The following is a 12,821-nucleotide window of genomic DNA, read 5'->3' on the forward strand; positions in this document are numbered from 1 at the left end:
AAACTCTTCACGCAGTATCATATCTCCCATTTCATCTTCATCTACATCCTCTTCCATTTGCATAATACTGTCCTTAAGTACATTGCCCTTGTAAAAAACCTCTATATACCCCTTCCACCTTTCTGCTTTCCCTTCTTTGCTTAGAACTGGGTTTCCATCTGAGCTCTTGATATTCATAGAAGTGACTCTCTTTTCTCCAAAGGTCTCTTTAATTTTCCTGTAGGCAGTATCTATCTTATCTCTAGTGAGATAAGCCTCTACATCATTATATTTGTCCTCTAGCTATGTGTGAATGCAGATGTAGATGCAGAGCGCCGTAATGGTCGATGACAGTGATGTCCAGTCAGTACTGAATGTCTTTCCTTCTAATTCATGTGTTCCGGTCGCGACCCGCTCCTAAACGCTCCGGCATATGGCACGCCTGGGAGGGTGGGGACGTCAGTTCAGTGACTCCAGCGACGGCCGTGACCTTAGTCCTGGACAGTGATCTTGGCAACCAGTGGCGGGTCGCGTTCCAGGTTTTCCGCGCGAGCGCCCACCGGCGACAGTCGCTCCTATCGCCAATCACCTCTCCCCCTTCCCCCTTCCCCTGTGTGCCCCACAGGCCTTTGAACTGCGTAGTGGGCGGCGATCAGGGAGACCGCAGCACGTATCACGTTTCAGAATTCCGCGCGGCTGCTCGTGGGTGCAGCGTCCAGTCGGAGCGTCGTTCTGCCAACGAGCGATGACCCTGCGGGCAGGCAAGGTCGCCTCCAGGTGCCCTGGTCGGCCTTGGCGCCAGGGCACGCATGGGAGAGGTGGGCCTTACAAAGGAGTCACGGCAGCGGCAAACACACACAACCTCAGTTTATCTGATAATAAAATACCTACTGCAAACACCAGACGCTGACGTAAACATGAGTTAAGCTGATGTCCGCACCGTGGCATATGCGAAAAAACTGAAGAACGCTATGATGTCCGGGATAAGCTGTCTCTTGAATGGAAACTTGTTTTGATTACCATTTACGATCACACAGAGCATAACCGTGACCGTAAAAATCAACCCTAAGAACTTCATAAATGACATCGATAATCCGAATGGTTATTTTAGAATCAGATGTCCGAGCTAGGTGGCGCAGTGGCTAGCACACTGGACTCGCGTTCGGGAGGACGACGGTTCAATCCCACGTCCGGCCATCCTGATTTAGGTTTTCCGTGATTTCCCTAAATCGCTCCAGGCAAATGCCGGGATGATTCCTTTGAAAGGACACGGCCGACTTCCTTCACCGTCCTTCCCTAATCCGATGAGACCGATGACCTCGCTGACTGGTCTCCTCCCCCAAACAATCCAATCCAATCCAATCCAAAGAATCAGATGCAAAGGATAACACGTCTTCGTAGCCGAGTTCTAACGCAGTCATGTGCAATGGCGCTCGGCTCCGTACAGCCGGTTCGACTCCTGGTGATAGATGAAATTTTTACTGCGAATATTTGGCCGGCAAGACGAGGAGAGGTGGTGATGTAGCGTTCCTGATCACAAGGGTTTTGCGCCAGTCTCCTTGACTAAATTCCACACCTCTCCGCAATGTATCATCAAGTGAGGACATGTGACACTGTTGATGTTGGTCCGTCCATCGGCTGGTGATATTAACCTGCGCGGCCCCGTTGGTTCTACTCGAACGTAGTAGGCTATGTGCCGACGCTAAGTGTCACCCTCTCCCTTCTGTCATCATCATCATCATCATCATCATATAAATACACACATTACACTACACATGTATCCACTCCACTCACCTACTCTCTACGAATAGACATTCAATACAACACTCACATATCCGGAAGGAAAGGCGTCAGTGTGCGCGGAGGAAGAACACCCTTTCCTCTAGACGGCTGAACCCTTTCTGTGTGATTTCCTAGCCAACGATGCCACGCGTCATTTACATACACAGGACCATAAAAATTAAGCCAATAAACTTCGTACAGGTGGTACTATGACATAATTAATGTCAGTACTTATTTCATAATCATGCGCAGTAGATAATCATGTCACATCGTATTTAAAATGGTCAAAAGATATAGGTTACGAGTGTGAATCGACACAGTGCATAAAAACTTATAAGAAGCATTTCTTCAAACATAGTAGTTGATACCATAAGAGCACACTGGACACAATTTTGTATCTCACAGTTTTCTCGAATAAAACGACAATTTTACCGTTATCAACCACCGTTTATTTATTTCCACAACGCGTTTCAAAGATTTAGATCTCCATCATCAAGTAGATTTAAGCGTCTTAATATGACGCGTGTGTCTGTTTAGTACTTTGAGGTAACGTGTGACACTATCTCCTGTGGTTACAGGTTCCTTTCTCTGTCGTAATAGATCTCGTATAAACTGTAACACTTGGTAAACAAAGATCTTTGCTTTCGAAGAATTATAGATGACGTATTAGGACGAAGGAAGGAGCCTGTGATTACTGCAGACAGTACCACACGTTGCCTCAAACTCGTAACAGAAAACGCGCATGCCATATTAATACCAATACATCCACCTGATGACGGAGGTTAAATCTTCGTGAAACACTTTGTAGAAATAAATAAACAGTGACTGGCAAAGTTGTCGTTTCATTCGATATCATTAACAGTCACGATAAAGCTAACCTAAAAATGTTCGGGTTTAAAATATATACTACTGGCCATTACAATTGCTACACTACGAAGATGACGTGCTACAGACGCGAAATTCAACCGACAGGAAGAAGATGCTGTAATATGCAAATGAACAGCTTTTCAGAACATTCACACAAGGTTGGCGCCAGTGGCGACACCTACAACGTGCTGACATGAGGAAAGTTTCCAACCGATTTCTCATACACAAACAGCAGTTGACCGGCGTTGTCTGGTGAAACGTTGTTGTGACGCCTCGTGTAAGGAGGAGAAATGCGAACCATCACGTTTCCGACGTTGATAAAGGTCGGATTGTAGCCTATCGCGATTGCGGTTTATCGTATCGCGACATTGCTGATCGCGTTGGTCGAGATCCAATGACTGTTAGCAGAATATGGACTCGGTGGGTTCAGGAGGGTAATACGGAACGCCGTGCTGGATCCCAACGGCCTCGTATCACTAGCAGTCGAAATGACAGGCATCTTATCTGCATGGCTGTAACGGATCGTGCAGCCACGTCTCGATCCCTGAGTCAACAGATGGGGACGTTTGCAAGCCAACAACCATCTGCACGAACAGTTCGACGACGTTTGCAGCAGCATGGACTATCAGCTCGGAGACCATAGCTGCGGTTACCCTTGTCGCTGCATCACAGACAGCAGCGCCTGCGATGGTGTACTCAACGACGAACCTGGTGGCACGAATGGCAAAACGTCATTTATTGGGATGAATCCAGGTTCTTCTTACAACATCATGATGGTCGCATCCGTGTTTGGCGACATCGCGGTGAACGCACATTGCAAGCGTGTATTCGTCATCGCCATACTGGCGTATCACCCGGCGTGATGGTATGGGGTGCCACTGGTTACACGTCTCGGTCACCTCTTGTTCGCATTGACGGCACTTTGAACAGTGGACGTTACATTTCTGATGTGTTACGACCCGTGGCTCTACCCTTCATTCGATCCCTGCGAAACCCTACATTTCAGTAGGATAATGCACCACCGCACGTTGCAGGTCGTGTAGGGCATTTCTAGATACAGAAAATGTTCGACTGCTGCCCTGGCCAGCACATTCTCCAGGTCTCTCACCAATTGAAAACGTCTGGTCAATGGTGGCCGAGCAACTGGCTCGTCACAATACGCCAGTCACTACTCTTGAAGAACTGTGGTATCGTGTTGAAGCTGCATGGGCAGCTGTACCTGTACGCGCCATCCAAGCTCTGTTTGACTTAATGCCCAGGCGTATCAAGGCCGTTATTACGGCCAGAGGTGGTTGTTCTGTGTACTGATTTCTCAGGATCTATGCACCCAAATTGCGTGAAAATGCAATCACATGTCAGTTCTAGTATAATACATGTGTCCAATGAATACCCGTTTATCACCTGCATTTATTCTTGGTGTAGCAGTTTTAATGGCCAGTAGTGTAGTTTCCTATTGGGTGTAATTATAAAAGATCCACCCTGATTACATTTTGTTACAGTCGTCAAAGTATTGTCTAGCTTCAGTACAATCTCTTGTTTTTCTCTTTAACGACGTCATTTCTTACTTTAGAGACGCGTCGTACACTTACTTAATTTTCGTGACAGAATTAGTTAAATATCGCTCGTTTTCCGTTGTTATAAGCAAACCGTGCAAGAAATTAGGCACTAACGGGAGACGTCGCGGTAACACTGTGTAACATAGCCTATAGCGTTGGCAATGGCCTCAATTAGGAGAAGAAGAGAGTCTGCAAGATTCTTCAGGTGTGCCAAATCCAGACGATGCTGATGATTAGAACCCGCAGATCTACGAAATTGTGCAGATATTCTTAGGCTCAGGTGAGACTATACACAAAATTACAGTTGCACATGCTACAGTAGGCACTCAATTATCCGGACCTCGGTCATATGGATTTGTGGTTTTCCAGATTGTCAGTGGTGTCCGAAAGTGTTTAGTGTGTAAAACATAAGAAATGCACAGCAACTAAAAATCATACTAAAAGTATCATTATCTAATGCAGAAAAACACCACAGACGGGGGGGGGGGGGGGGGGGGAGTGAGTCGTGCTTGGGTAGCTCAGATGGTAGAGCACTTGCCTGCGAAAGGCAAAGGTCCCGAGTTCGAGTCTCGGGCTGGCACACAGTTTTAATCTGCCATGAAGTTTCATATCAGCGCACACTCCGCTGCAGAGTGGAAATCTCATTCTGTAAAGGAGTGTTGTGACATGCTTGTACAAGCGTGGGATTTGATTGAAAGAAAGATTTTGAACGGAGCTTGCACCAGAGCACGAAAACGGGAGCACGAAGATTCAGTAACAGATACGGATGATTCTTTTTCGGAGGATATAAATGAACCAATGACAAACATACAAATATGCGAGCAATGTGATGCCGATGATATGAAAAAGTGGCTCAATTGTGACAGTAATAACCAAGGTTTTTGGATCACTTCGGATGAAGAAAGTTTGAAGACACATTACAGTCGAACGAACAGCAGGAAAAGCGAGAAGATGAATCAGAATGCATGTAGATGCAGAACTTAATGTAGGACCATCTCATGCAGATGCATTTCGAGCCCTGGATACAATGTTCGAAAAACAGTGTGTGATTTAGCAACAATTAAGAGAGAAATTGTTTACATTAAATGACAATTAACAAATTTTTTAAAGAAATTTAAACTACAGTGACTGCCCTATGAGACTTTTGTTAGGTATTTTATGATTAAGATTGCAGTATTTTTATAATTTTAAGAAAATATATATGTACGCACGAAAATGTGTCTCTAATCTCTTTTGTTGATTTTAATAAGTTTAATTTGTTTTTGGTGTTCTAAATAAAAGCCGGACATCTTGTAATGTACCTGGAAAGATAACTACATGACAACGTAGGCCTACGTAAAAAATAAGCGTATGTGGGTGACACAAGTTATCTTTGTAGAATAAATAATACGTAAACGGCCCTTCTTCATAGATTCAGTCTTCCGTATTTCCGATTTTCCGAGTGACATACGATAACAACTAATCCGGTTAATCGAGTCTCCACAGTATGTAGAATAATAACTTTACGTTCAGTTTGACTTGAACACAAAAATGTTAACTGAGTTCACGGCCGGAAGCGGTCAAGGAATTTGTAACACATGGCCAACGACTAGCGCAATTTTTGTAAAATAAATCGATAGTGACACGACAAAATTAATCTGAAGATCATTTACGGAGTCAGAGAGCTCTTAATCTGATCTTAACGTATGACCTTGTTTCCGCGTCCCATCACGATGGAAATTTTAAGTAAATTACTACATATTTGTTTATGTTCCGGCGTAACATCGAGCGCCGGCACGTCGGCCTGGAACGTCACAGCAGAGATGGCTGTGAGACGACGCCAGCCAATAGTGGGCTGGCTAGGACGACGCCGAGGCAGGAGCGGCCCCTATACGAAGAGAATATAAGTGCCGCTCTGCCTAGCCGAGGCCGCACTAGAAGAGGAGCCGCGATGTAAACGCTATAGCAGCCACTTGTGAACTGTGTTATTTGCTTGCATGGAACTTGTATATGTCGAAGGACATTGTTTGTTTGCATGTCGCCATTTGCTTGCGATCCATCTTTGTAAATACGCAAAGTATTGTCAATTTAATTCACTATAATCAACACCATTAATAATATTTGCTTGAATTGCTATCTAGCTATCCGAGAAAACAGCTTCCTAGGCGCCCCATGTTAAACGAGTGGGCAGGATACGACAGTTTATGTGGCAAGGGAGCGGTGCTCTCTATCTGTTTCAATGTATCTCAGGTTAAGTGAGCTGATACACAGATCAGAATAACAAGTCGTTCGGAGGTAGTTTAACATTTAGCGCGCGCTCGGATGCATCTGTTGGGAGGGAACGATGCTCGAAACTGATTTGTGCCTCTTGATCTGCTATGTTGCGTAACGTGTAGATCAAATGGGCAGATGTTTCCCGTAATTACCGCCGCAGCGCGAAGAATCGGCGCGTAGCGGTACAAGACAGCTGGTGTCATTATCTGCTTTTAACTGCATTTCGGCCGAAGGACCTTTGCAAGGACATGACGAAAGCCAGACGGGGGAACTCGTCTTTCATAATCCTGACACGCCAGGAATGATGATCCGCCTTGACTGGCGTGGCGTTTTGCTCGTCTGAAAAGGTCAAGAAAATAATCTTACAAAAAAGATGTATCTGTACACACACACACTCACAGAGAGAGAGAGAGAGAGAGAGAGAGAGAGAGAGAGAGAGAGAGAGAGAGACTTCGATCTAAAGAAGAAAATGAGACAGATGACGATTACCTCGTGCAAGCCGGCAAATTGTTTTCACCTCGACATACTTGAGCTTCGAATAATTTACACGAGCAGATATGTAGCTGGTACAATTTAGGAGAAGAGAAATGACTTTTCTTTACTATTTGACTGACGCTTAGAACACGAAGAATGGGGTATACACTAATGGCCAATAAAATTGCTACACCACGAAGATGACGTGCTACAGACACGAAATTTAACCGACAGGAAGAAGATGCTGTGATATGCAAATGATTAGCTTTTCAGAGCATTCACACAAGGTTGGCTCCGGTGGCGACACCTACAACGTGCTGACACGAGGGAACTTTCCAACGGATTTCTCATACACAAACAGCAGTTGACCGGCGTCGCCTGGTGAAACGTTGTTGTGATGGCTCTTGTAAGGAGGAGAAATGCGTACCATCACGTTTCCGACTTCGGTAAAAGTCGGACTGTAGCCTATCGCGATTGCGGTTTATCGTATCGCGCTATTGCTGCTCGCTTTGGTCGAGATCCAATGACTGTTAGCAGAATATGGAATCGGTGGGTCCAGGAAGGTTATACGGAACGCCGTGCTGGATCCTAACGGCGTAGTGTCACTAGCAGTGGAGATCACAGGCATCTTATTCGCATGGCTGTAACGGATCGCACAACCACGTCTCGATCCCTGAGTCAACAGATGGGGGCGTTTGCAAGACAACAACCATCTGCACGAACAGTTCGACGACGTTTGCAGCAGCATGGACTATCAGCTCGGTGACCACGGCTGCGGTTACCCTTGACGCTGCATCACAGGCAGGAGCGCCTGCGATGGTGTACTCGACGACGAACCTGGGTGCACGAATGGCAAAACGTCATTTTTTCGGATGAACCCAGGTTCTGTTTACAGCATCATGATGGTCGCATCCGTGTTTGGCGACATCGCGGTGAACGCACAGTGGAAGCGTGTATTCGTCATCGCCATACTGGCGTATCACCCGGCGTGATGGTATGGGGTGCCATTGGTTACACGTCTCGGTCACCTCTTGTTCGCATTGACGGCACTTTGAACAGTGGACGTTACATTTCAGATGTGTTACGACCCGTAGCTCTACCATTCATTCGATCCCTGCGAAACCCTACATTTCAGCAGGATAATGCACGACCGCATGTCGCAGGTCCTGTACGGGCCTTTCTGGATACACAAAATGTTCGACTGCTGGCCTGGACAGCACATTCTCCAGGTCTCTCAGCAACTGAAAATGTCTGGTCAATGGTGGCAGAGCAACTGGCTCGTCACAATACGCCAGTCACTACTCCTGATGAACTGTGGTATCGTGTTGAAGCTGCACGGGCAGCTGTACCTGTACACGCCATCCAAGCTCTGATTCAATGACCAGGCGTATCAAGGCCGTTGTTACGGCCAGAGGTGGTTGTTCTGGGTAATGATTTCTCAGGATCTATGCACCCAAATTGAGTGAAAATGCAATCACATCTCAGTTCTAGTATAATATGTTTGTCCAATGAATGCCCGTTCATCATCTGCATTTCTTCTTGGAGTAGCAATTTTAATGGCCAGTAGTGTAATAAATGACAACTAGGTAAATACCGCCTCTGGCTTGGACTCCTCGACTCCGGCAAAACAATTGTGCAGCATCAGGCTTCAGTTCCGATAAAACGGCCTCCCTACTCGTGGTTGATGAACTGAAGGGAGGATAATGTGATGCAGATGGGAATCTTGGTAGGAATGTGAGAGTGGTGATGGAAGCGCGGGTCCAGCCGGTGGACAGTGGGGGGAGTAGGCGGTGTGCGGGAGGCAGTGACCCAGCCGCGTCTGCCGACTGGCCGCCAAGGCCGCAGCCGACCGACCAGGCGGATGAGCTGCGCTAACTAACGGTCCCCCAGACGCACTCCGCGCTCTCACTTTCCCACAGCCGGCTCCTCCGGCGCAAAGATCAGCAGCTTGTCACGGAAACAGCCGCTAGGGACGCCGGGTGACGTGTCGCGCATTTAAGAGCACTGGTCTCCGATCCGGGTATGAGTGTGCACGAAACTGTGGGCCCACTACCAGCCAAATGTCGGCAAGTCACATGTAGAAACAACTTCTGCAAGTCCTTTGGCGTGAAAACACCACAGCGGGGCGACTCTTGCAAGTTTCTTCAACTTCCAGAAGCTGTTTCTGCAAGAGACTGGAGTCAGTTTCGTGCATCTTGCCCCAATTACTCGGCGAGCTTGCCATCTGATGGAAGTTTTTCTCAAACTGCCGAAATTTTGTGTGTTCAGTATCAGAAACTGAGGAATACTTCTGGACAGTGAAGGAGCGCTGTTCAGGAACTGTTCAAATGGCTCTGAGCACTATGGGACAACACCTGAGGTCATCACTCCCCTAGAACTTAGAACTACTTAAACCTAACTAACCTAAGGACATCAGACATAGCCATGCCCGAGGCAGGATTCGAACCTGCGACCGTAGCGGTCGCGCGGTTTCAGACTGAAACGCCTGGAACCGCTCGGCCACACAGGGCGAAAAAGCACTATTGTTTATTCTGAAAGTGAAGTGTTTTAGTTTTCGTGGCTTTTACAAATACGCCGTGCGGCCATAAACTTGCGAGACCGATTTTATTGCTGGCGCAGTAGCGACGTCAGCAAAGTAGCTACAGCAGCAGCTTCAACTAGCAACAGTAAACAACAGACGTGCATTCGACCAATCAGTTGTGAGAAGGCAAATTTAAGTAGCAGACGTGCGGCTGTAGTGTATCAACACTGTTTTAGCACAAATCACAGTGGAGAAATGTATCTAAATCAAGTATTTAAGACATTGATTCAAATGGCTCTGAGCACTATGGCACTTAACAACTGTGCTCATCAGTCCCCTAGAACTTAGAAGTACTTAAACCTAACTAACCTAAGGACATCACACAACACCCAGGTATCACGAGGCAGAGAAAATCCCTGACCCCGCCGGGAATCGAACCCGGGAACCCGGGCGTGGGAAGCAAGAACGCTACCGCACGACTACGAGCTGCGGACCATTTAAGACATTCTCGAGAATATTTTGAAGAAGAGAAAAATGTGTGCAAAGTATGCCCCGCACACCTTCACCCCCGAACGGTGACAACGATGCATGGATGCCTGTCGTGACTTCGTTGAAGTGCAAGACGCGGTCAAATAAATTCAAAACAAAACCCTCATGGACAAAGGTAATTCCGTAACAAAGCCTTTTTCAAAATGTTTTTATGGGCCGTTATGACGTTTCTTCTCCCTGGTGGTTTTCTTTAACGAATATGGTTCAAATATTTTCCAGTAACATGCCTTCTTTCATAACAAACAAAACTTCAAGATGGCTTACAGTGTATATAGATTTCTCACTCGAATTTCAATTGTGAACTTCTCAGTATCATGATAATGTCTGATGGAACCTGTAACAATCAGGCATATTTTCCTAAATATACAAACGGAAACTGAACCATTGCCTCGTATCTCAAAGGTTGTTAGCGAAGATTTTACTAAAATCTTTCTCAAAATCTATGAACCCTAGGCAAAGCAGCAACTCATACACTCATACATATATGTTAGGAAGGGATATGTTGTTTGACGCCGCGCGGGATTAGCCGAGCGGTCTGGGCGCTACAGTCATGGACTGTGCGGCTGGTCCCGGCGAAGGTTCGAGTCCTCCCTAGGGCATGGGTGTGTGTGTTTGTCCTTTGGATAATTTAGGCTAAGTAGTGTGTAGGCTTAGGGACTGATGACCTTAGCAGTTAAGCCCCATAAGATGTCACACACATTTGAACAATTTTTTTTTTTGTTTGATTTTTCTTCGCGGAATTTTAACAATAAGCCTGTCGTGGTGCAGAGTGCTGCTCTTTTAGGGAGGGTCCGCCATTGGAACTAGATGATCTCCATGAAACTTTTACGCAGACTAATGGACTCGTGACGAAACACGTAGCTCTTTCAATTGTCTCTATCTATGAAGAGTACCATAATGAATAGACGAACTAGGGGTTTCGAAGGCTCCTACCTCCTAGACGTTTTTATTATGATTGTTCCAATGAATCTCTTTAGCGCCACACTTCTCAAAACACCTTCTGCCGGCCGCTGGTGGCCGAGTGGTTCTGGCGCTACAGTCTGGAACCGCGCGTCCGCTACGGTCGCAGGTTCGAATCCTGCCTCGGGCATGGATGTGTGTGTTGTCCTTAGGTTACTTAGGTTTAAGTAGTTCTAAGTTCTAGGGGACTTATGACCTCAGCAGTTGAGTCCCATAGTGCTCAGAGCCATTTGAACCAACCAAAACACCTTCTGCGTATTTTAAGAATTTTTCGAAATTGTGACGAAGAAATGCTGCATTTCTGCAAAATTGATGCTAATAGTTTTTAGTTGTCATGGCCTGCTGATTTGTGCTCCTCCTGAGCAACGAAATGGAATGCAGTATTTTCCAGTTCTGGAGGCTCAGTCGCCGGCGTGTACTACGATGGCAAGGAGGCCTATTTCTTCGGCGAGAGTTCATATAGAAACATCCAGCAAACTCATTCTTTTTTTACAGTGAATGACAGACTAAAGCGACGAACGCAGCGATTAAACGCGCGCCGGGTGCTCTAGTGCCCCTAACGACGCGATGTTTTTGCTCGTTACCGCCCCCTATCCGTGTAATAGCTGCTGCCTGCCGCCCCACGCACTTTCTCGCTCCTAATGCCGTCCTCTCCAGCCACGCCCACTTTCGCTCAGCTGACACATCAGCTCGCTGCACCTCAGTGCAATGGCCGTTCTAATTGCTGCTCTAGCAGAAAATCTCACCAATCTAAATTCCAGTGCATGCCGGCCAGAAAAACCAGTTCAGAAATAATCCCTTATTATGTAAATCACCCGCGCGACTAAAAAAAACACCTTTCCTTGGGATGTTGATCCCTCAACTAGTCCAATGCTTGGGGAAAGCTACAGTGCCTGACAGAAAAGGTGTAGCACCTAGAAGAACCCGTCGGATGACATTGTAACTCCGTACACGCACACGCCATCGGTGGCTGTGTAAATGATTATACTTGAAGAAAGACAACTTCTCAGCCAAGAGCGCACTTGTGAAGCCTTTATTTACGATGATCGGTGTCGGTAAACAGAGATCCCACCAACTGATGTCAGTATAGGTTAATACATGCGGCCAATCTGAGCTATAAATGTAGCCCAAATTGACCACTTGTATGAACATATACTGACATCAGATGATGGTAACTCTAAATTCTTCATTTGTGTGGTCATATAGTACGTAGTTGCTTTACAATTCCTGAGGGTATTTTCGTTCTGTCGTTGCAACTACAAGAAAATGCGTGTTTTCTTTCCCAGCATACGCGTTTCGGTTTATTGAGGTAAAGCATAATCAGTGTTCCGTCGTTAAAGATATTTGCAGTTTAATTTGTTTCTAAGATCGAAGAGCAGTTCGTTAACAATATGTTGCTTTTTACGTACGGTGATTTCCGCTTGGTTTCTCGCGTATATCGGGAAACGCCGTATGCTAAGCACACCTTTGGTGTTTTTCTTCATTAGACATTGATACTTGTAGTCTGACTTTTAGTTGCTCTGCGGAACTACGCATTTCTTATGTTTTACACACCACACTCTTTCGCACACCACTGTTTTCTGTTTATTTGTATACTTCTAAGTGTGTATTGTGGTTTGTGTTTTGTTGTGTTGCCAACATAACATTGCCACTAGTTTGTCTTTGACCTAAACTTTTTTATTTTAGTTAATAGTATGTGTGTAATTCTATTTAACTGTATTACTGAGTATTTATATGAATTACACAAATACAACTGACTAAAATAAAAAGAAGTACCGGTATAGGTCAAAGACAAGCTAATGACAATCCCAACATAAGGAACACATAGGATAACATATAAAAAAAACAAAAAACAATACTGTTTGAAAAAGTGTGTTGTG

The 12,821-nt window shown here is 45.8% G+C and overlaps 1 protein-coding gene across 1 annotated transcript in view; it reads left to right on the forward strand.

Moving 5' to 3' along the window:
- The window catches only part of LOC126473866 (mannose-binding protein C-like), a 793,976-nt gene that overhangs the window by 730,219 nt on the left and 50,936 nt on the right, over positions 1–12,821 (forward strand). The window lies entirely within an intron of this gene.

Source organism: Schistocerca serialis, chromosome 4, assembly GCF_023864345.2.
Source record: "Schistocerca serialis cubense isolate TAMUIC-IGC-003099 chromosome 4, iqSchSeri2.2, whole genome shotgun sequence".
Lineage (NCBI taxonomy): Eukaryota > Metazoa > Arthropoda > Insecta > Orthoptera > Acrididae > Schistocerca > Schistocerca serialis.